This window comes from Panthera uncia, chromosome F2, assembly GCF_023721935.1.
Source record: "Panthera uncia isolate 11264 chromosome F2, Puncia_PCG_1.0, whole genome shotgun sequence".
In the NCBI taxonomy this organism is placed as follows: Eukaryota; Metazoa; Chordata; class Mammalia; order Carnivora; family Felidae; genus Panthera; species Panthera uncia.
This window is the reverse complement of record NC_064812.1, coordinates 22481936-22489594: the sequence shown is the minus strand read 5'-3', so window position 1 is coordinate 22489594 and position 7659 is coordinate 22481936. Positions and strand designations below refer to the sequence as shown.

At 41.7% G+C, this 7659-nt stretch overlaps 1 long non-coding RNA gene across 1 annotated transcript; it reads right to left on the bottom strand.

The window, feature by feature from the left end:
- Nucleotides 1-366: 366 nt before the first annotated feature.
- LOC125924466 (uncharacterized) lies at nt 367-7659 on the bottom strand. Its single transcript, XR_007458433.1, has 3 exons — nt 7449-7659; nt 4536-4684; nt 367-512 (listed from the first exon to the last, which is right to left on the bottom strand). It is a non-coding gene; the product is annotated as an uncharacterized LOC125924466 (long non-coding RNA).

The window sequence follows — 7659 nt, the reverse complement described above, 5'->3', positions numbered from 1 at the left end:
GATGGGAAGGTTTCAAAAGCATATATACATTTTCCAAATTCCCCCCTTAAGGGGCACCTGGGTCCGGTGGCTCAGTCAGTTAGGCATTAGCCGAAGCCAACTTCTGCTCAGGTCATGATCTCACAGCTCCTGAGTTCGAGCCCCACATCAGGCTCTGTGCTGACAGCTCAGAGCCTGGAGCCTGCTTCAGATCTGTGTCTCCCTCTCTCTCTGTCCCTCCCCTGCTCACACTCTGTTTCTCTCTCTCACTCAAAAATAAATAAACATTAAAAAAAATTTAATGTCTTTGTAAATAAATAAATAAATAAATAAATAAATAAATAAATCCATCCTCCCCTTAAAACAAGATATTTGCCAGCCATTCTTTACAAGTAAAATTGCCCTTACTTCAAGGAGTTTTTCACCACAGTATTGTTAACTTTTTCTCCCCATGTCTTCATCATCTATCTTGAAGTCTTGGAAGACGTTTTCTGCCAACTTTGACAGATCTGTGTAAACAAGCTATGAGGACCCTGAGAACAAAGAAATACCATTATTGTGCTGCTATTATTATTGTTGTTGTGATTAATGATCTTATAATAACACTGCCAGAGAACATAGTCAGAATGAACTAAACCTAGAAACAAATGTTTAGGAAAAAACAAAAAAGGTTTGTTTGTTTTTTATCACATTCAAGGAAGGTACAGGAACAATGGAGGCTCAAGCCTGCTGAATGGGAGAGACGGTGTCATCGGATAGTAAGAAACATGAAAACTCTGTGGTTATGGTGATGTTTATATCTTCTGTATTTAAAAAAGGGGGGAGATCATTAATAAAGTAAGTTTCTATGCTGAGTGACTGAAGTCTCCATGCTCCAATGAACTTCATGAGGAAACCAAGAGAACACTTGAGTGAATGCTACTGGGATTTCTGAGAAAACAGAGTGGAGCCAAATCACCAGAAATTTGGTAAATGTTGTGTTTTTCATAAACTGAGCATTAGAAGGCTTAGCCAAAGCCATGTCCACCAAGCACAATTCAGATCTACTTTAGTGTGCCCTATCAGGAAGGTATGTTGAATGAGAGTCTTCTAGAAAAGAACTCATTGTAAGGGAAGAAGGAGTTGGGCTGACCAGCTTGGCCCAGTCAAAATGATCTGATTACTGGAGGGAATGAATAAATGTCAGGCGTGAACGTGTCACTTAGACTTGGCAGAAAACGGGCAATCTCATATATTTGTGGAGCGTGAATAGGTACCACTACCAGTTTGGACTCTATCTTCCCTATGGAAGAAGAAGCAGGGTGCAAGGAAAAAGTACGACTGCAAGATAGCTCTGTGTTTTGTTTTGTTGTTATAAATCCACTTTCTGAGCTTGAACTCCATGCCAGTCCAAAGATAGGAATTAGAATTCTGAATGCTGGAGGGAATTAAGAAGGGCTAGTTGTGGGGCACCTGAGTGGCTCAGTTGGTTAAGCGTCCGACTTCAGTTCAGGTCATGATCTCACAGCTCCCAAGTTCAAGCCCCGCATCGGGCTCTGTGCTGACAGCTCAGAGCCTGGAGCCTGCTGCGGAATCTGTGTCTCCCTCTCTCTCTGCCCCTCCTCCACTTGCATCTGTGTCTCTATCTCACAAATAAACATTAAAAGAAAAAGAAGAAGGGCTAGTTGTTCTAGCTTCTATATTTGTAAAGAAAGGCAAAAATAATCTGGTGGAATTAATCTGTTTCTTATGCTTGTTCTAGATGTGTTTATTTTTCATCATTTCCCTTCTGATAGAATGCCCCAACTCTACATTTGTAGTTTCTCTCAAAAGCCCAGCACTGAGCAGACATCTTGCTAACTGTTTCAGCCTGCTGTGCTGAGGGGCATGAGCAACTGAGTTGTAGAAGGAGTTGTTTTGCTCCTTTTTGGAAACCAGGACCATTTAGAAGTCTGTTCTCCCTCCTTCCCTTGTCCTAGAGAGAACAGAAACTCTGTCATGCTCAACAGCTCTAAGTGGGACTGATGTTTCTCAGATACACCTTAATGTTATGTGTGTTGTGTTTCTTTAAATCCAATACCTTTAAGTGAATACAGAGAGAAGGTGCTAGCATCTGAGCTTTGCCTATGGGATTAGACTTAATGATCTTTGAGATTCTTTCCAGTTCTGCAGTTTGTTTATCTTGGGAGTCGTATAACCTCCAATGAGATATAGAGTCATCGCAGAAGGGATTCAAAAGAACGAAGAGCAAGAGCGTGGGCCTCATCAGTAAGTAATGCGCAAGCAAATGGCTGAGCTTTTTTTGAATTTCTTAGAATGAATGAAAAGTCTTTAAATTATGCCTACCCTTTGACATGGCAAATTTCCACAAATTTCCACAAATTGTGCAAAAATCCACAAATTGACTTCCACAAATATGTTCTATGGAAATATTTAAGAGTCGTGGAGTGTTTCCCAGAAGCACCAAGCAATTCTCCGAGTCTCAGCAAATACTAACCAGATAACCTACAAATTGAATTTTGACACTACCTACCTGGAGTCAGCATCAGATTTCACAGCTTAAAGGGTTTAGTCCCACAAGACTGTCCCCACCCCCACTTCAGATGCCAATCAGGAGTCCAGGTTTTTACCTCTGTTTCTGACTGACTGGCTATAAATCAGGGATCCCCATGCCCCACACCTCTGATTCGATTAATTTGCCAAAGCAGCTCACGCAACTCAGGAAAAAGTTTATTTATTAGATTACCAGTTTGTTACAAAAGATATTATAAAGGATACAGGTGAAGAGCCAAATGAAAAGGTACATAGGGGCAAAGTCCCAAAGGGTCTGGAGTACAGGAGTCTCTATTCCTCTGGAACTAGGGTGTTCTACCCCCGGCACATGAATCCACTCACTAACCCAAATGTTCATTAAATACCATTGTTCAAGAGTTTTATAGAGTTTCATCTGGAGCCCCACCCCCCACCTTACCCTTTCCGGGGGTTAATGGGCAGGACTAAAAATTCCAATCTTCTCATCACTTTGTCTTCCTCAGGACCAGCCCCATCATAAAGCTATGTAGGATCCCCACCCTATGTCACTTAATTAGCATACACTCAGATACACCCTGAAGGACTCCTTATGAATGATGAAACATACTCCGGTCACTCAGGAAAGTGTAAGGGTTTTAGGAGTCCCATGCCAGAAACCAGGGACAAAGACCAAATATATTCCTTATTATGCCACAAATATATTCAAAGAGTTTAGCAGTGAAATGTTTATATGATGTTTTTTAAAATAACTTTTAAAAGCAAAATAATATTTAAATGCCTAACAGTGTGCGGGGGGGGGGGGGGGGTTCTCTAAACTGTGGCACATGTGCACGCTAGAACACCACACAGTCACCAAAAACTAAGTACTATCATATAGTTATCAAAGTCAAAGAGAAGATTATAACAACAGTATGACAGTATGATCCTATGTTTGCAGCAGACCACATACCTACTGGAAAAATTCTTGATGGAATTATACCAAAGAATAAATAATTATACACTATTACCTCTGATGATGGAGTAAAATATGACTTCCATTTTCATCTCTTTATACTCCTTTTCTAAATTTCTACAGTGAGAAAAAATTTGTATTGCAAAGAAAAGTTTAAAGGACCTAAGTATGTACTAATACATGTATTAATTTTTGTGTTAATTTTTGTGTTACCAAATGCCCTTTATTCACCAATCCTTGTGGATACCTAAATTTCTCTCTAAAATTCTTCATTGATTGCTTTCCTAGTAATATATAAGCAAAAGGAGCCTAGTGCAGCAATTTAAAATCAACAAAAAGTTGAAAAACTTATTTAAAGTCACATAATGAATTCAAAACAGCCAGCCAGGACTTGTAACCTCAGATTCTTAAAGCTGAACTCAAAAAAATAGATGCTGTTTTATTAGTCCTGACTTCTGGTCATTGTTAATTGGGGGCTGAAAAGTACCTTGGTGTAGTAGTTTAAAGGAAACATTGGCCACAATGCTCTGCAGCTGCTCCCATCAAGGAGAATAGTCTATTTCCCCACCCTCCAATCTGGGCTGGTGTGTGACTCGATCATGCCAGTTCTGTCCCTAGGCCTCCAAAGACCTTGCAGTTTCCACTCTTTTAGAACCTTTGACCACCGCATGAGTCAGCCTGGGCTAGCCTGCTGGAGAATGCGTGAACCCGTGAAGAAAGGCTCCAGTCATCCCATCGTCCAGGCGTGGCCATCATAAACCAATTGGCCCCAGCTGCCCTACCAGCTGACCGCAGACACATGAGCAAGCCCAGCTCAGGTCAGCAAAGCCCAGTCCCAACCATTAAAACCACCCAGAGGAGTTCAGTCCCAAATGCCAACCCACCGAACTGTGAGTTAAATAAATGTTTGTCGTTTTAAGCCACAAGGCTTTGGGGTGGTTTGTCATGCAGCAAAAGCTAACTGCTACATCTTGGCTCATTTACTCCTCGTTCTTCAAATGAGGAAACCAAGGAGGTGAACAAAGTACCCCGCTTAGAATCACACTGTAAATCACAAACCGGGAGAAGGACCCCATTCTCTTGGCTGCCATACCTGTGTCCAAGCCACTGAGTGCTTCAGAGAGGAAAGGGTCAACAGAGTTCACATACACAGACAGAATTAAAATCTTGGCAAGACAAATACGGCAAATGGGCTTCAGGTCACCGTGGGCTCCGTGTCGTCTTGCCAGCTCAACAGTTTGGCTGCAGGAGAAAGGCAAAATTACCATGTTGTGCTCTTCCCTGCTGTCATCTCAGTCAATCCCAGACACTCATAGACCACCTGGGAACTATGCCCTCAGAGACCTCAGAAGTGTCCACTCTCTTCTCTTCCCTTCTTTTCTTTTCCCTCCCTCCCTCCTCCTCCTCCTCCTCCTCCTCCTCCTCCTCCTCCTCTTCCTTCCCTATTTCTTCTTCAATCTCTCTCTCAGAGAGCTAAAGAAGCGTGTCTGACCAACATACCCCCATGTCTTCCCCTGACCTCACCCACCTCCTACATGCCCAGAAGGGGGTCACGATGACAGAAAAACTCATCATAATCACAACCTAACCCAAGCTTAAGCATTGCCCTACAACTAATCATAAGAGGCTGCACTTCAAAGTGTTTGGCCCCAGACATTAGCCAATTAATTAAGCCTTGCAGGCACCTCATATGTGAATTAGGCCTCATTATTCACCAGTTACAAACCAGGAAAACAAAACCAGAGTGAGTAGCGGCTATACCCAAGGTCTTGGAGGCTGGAGGAGAAGCCTGGTGCTCCTGGCCCCGTGGCAGAGGCTGGGCACAGACCACTAAGCCACAGCACTCCCCCTGGTGTGGGCCCAGAGGCCGGTGCCAAGGGGCGGCTCAAACTTTTCCTTTTCCATTAGCCACAGGTGTGTTTTACCACAGCCTAACTAGCAGCTACTATTTATTCTCTGGGATTTTCTAAAAATGTGCTTTTGCAGACCTTCAAGCCAAAGCCATTCCCAGCATCCCTCTTTATTAAATTGAGCCACAGAAATGTATTGAAAATCATGAGCATTTTGAAACATACTGAGTCCTTTATGGCTGAAATAATCTAATAGACAAGCTGTTGTTAATTTACAACCTTAATTTTCAGACACACTTCTTGAGTCAAAAGTACTTCCTGCTCTGTAATTCCTGTAGGGATACAGGTGGCCTAGCACTAAGTACACATCTACTGTACATTAAAATGTATTTCTTACTTAACTTAAACATTTCTGAAATCTCAAGTTTATGTCTAGACTATTTTAATCAGCTAAATGTCATAATAAGCCATATGTTGGTCTTGATCGGTTACATATACCAGCCCTACTCATAAAGTATCAAAAGGTGTTTTTAAAGAGAAGTCTGTGTTTGTTTTACCAAGAAAATGGTGCTTTCAGTCTATCATATCAGGCATGTTGGCAGGCATGTTGGCAGGCAGAAAAGGACCTTACGTAACTGCTAGAAAAAAAGGGAGTTTTCTCCCTCTTTTCCCTCCATGTACTATTCCATCAATAGCATTTTGAAACTTCAGAGTTTTGAAGCAATAAGCTTGCATTGATCTAAAATGTCACTTGACCACTATCCACAAAATATCAACACTTAGAGAAAGCAGGTTGGTGTCAAGCAGGTATTTTTGTTGCTGCTGTTCTCATTTTTACAGGGGTTCTCCCCTGTCAGTTCATTCCCATCTGAGTTGGCCTGTACCTCTCAACCCCAAAAAAGCCATCAAGCCACCCACCCAAATATAGGGATGGGGGAAAGTAATAGCATTGCTGACTAAATAGATATCCAAAGAGTTGTTGAGCACCTGTCATGGCTCAGGTGTTGTGTTACAGCCACAGTGATGAACATGAGAATCCTGGTGCCTGCGTTCATGGAGCCTGCAGTTTTATTGGGGGAAAGATATGAAACAAATAACTCCACAAATAATCATAGAAATACATTTTCATAAGTGCTCTGGAGAGGAAGTACCTGATACTATAGAAGTTCATTCCAAGGACAAAACTGGCATTCAAGGACAAGGAAGGTTCACCCAAGCAGTAATGTTAACCATTGACCTTAGGGATTGGTAGGAATTGATCAGATAGAAGGTGGGTGTGCAGCTCGTCAAATGAGAATTACATAGGAAGGGAGGGAGGGAGAAAGAGAAGGCGAGAAGAAGAAGGTAAGAGGAGGCAAGGGGATGAGGCGAGAAAGGATAGGGAGGAGAAGAGAAAGGAAGGGAAAGAAAAGGGAGATAATTAATTTGAAAACTGTTACCTTCATACTTTTATGACAAGTGAGGAAGCTTCAGAAAGTATCTCAAGTAACTTTGTTTTCAATTCCAAAGAAAAAGCACTCATTAATCAAATTGGAAAATAAAAGCTTTCTTATCAGCCTAAAAAGGATTCTTAACTTTGGAGAGAAACACACACACAGACACACACACAGACACACACACAATGATACTTAAAGGGAAACAAGCAAATTAGGTTTTAATGTTGGCACTTGATAAAATTTTATGAACTGTAGATTATGAATAAGAGTTCTTGCATGTAGACTATTCTGGAGATGAAAACAGCCATAAAGCTTGTTCTTACCAAGCCTGGACAGAGTTTGTTTCCCATGATACCACGCAACCACATAATTAATTGCTCTTGGTTCACATAATCAGATGAGTAGGAAATACCTTTTTTATGATAATACTTAAAAATGATGATGTTTTCTCTGGGCATCTCAGTGTATTTTCTGGAATAAGCAATTGGAATGAGCAACTGTTGAGGGGGAAAGAACGTGGAAATTCCATTTGTGCCTCTCCCTTGAGTCTGGAAACTGCATTATGCTCTGCGAGTACTGAATCAGGATCTACACTCTTGAGCCTCTCCAGGCTCTGGGTTAGTCTGGGTGCTGTTCATCAACTATTCCTGGTTCTTCTTCTAGAAAGATTGTATGATTATACTCCCCCACCTTGAAATGAGGCTTGGCCATATGACTTACTTTATCCAATGAAATATTAACAGAAGTGATGCAAGTCACTTTCAGGTGGACACTCTTCACCCCTTTGTCTTCACCTACTACAGCAATCTTGTAAGTACTTATCAAGAAGGAGCTCTGTCATTCTGAAGTTCCGAGTGATTATCGAGCACCGTGCTGGCCTTCACTGCACATGTAACATGAAAAATACAACATATTCCATTGAGCTACTGAG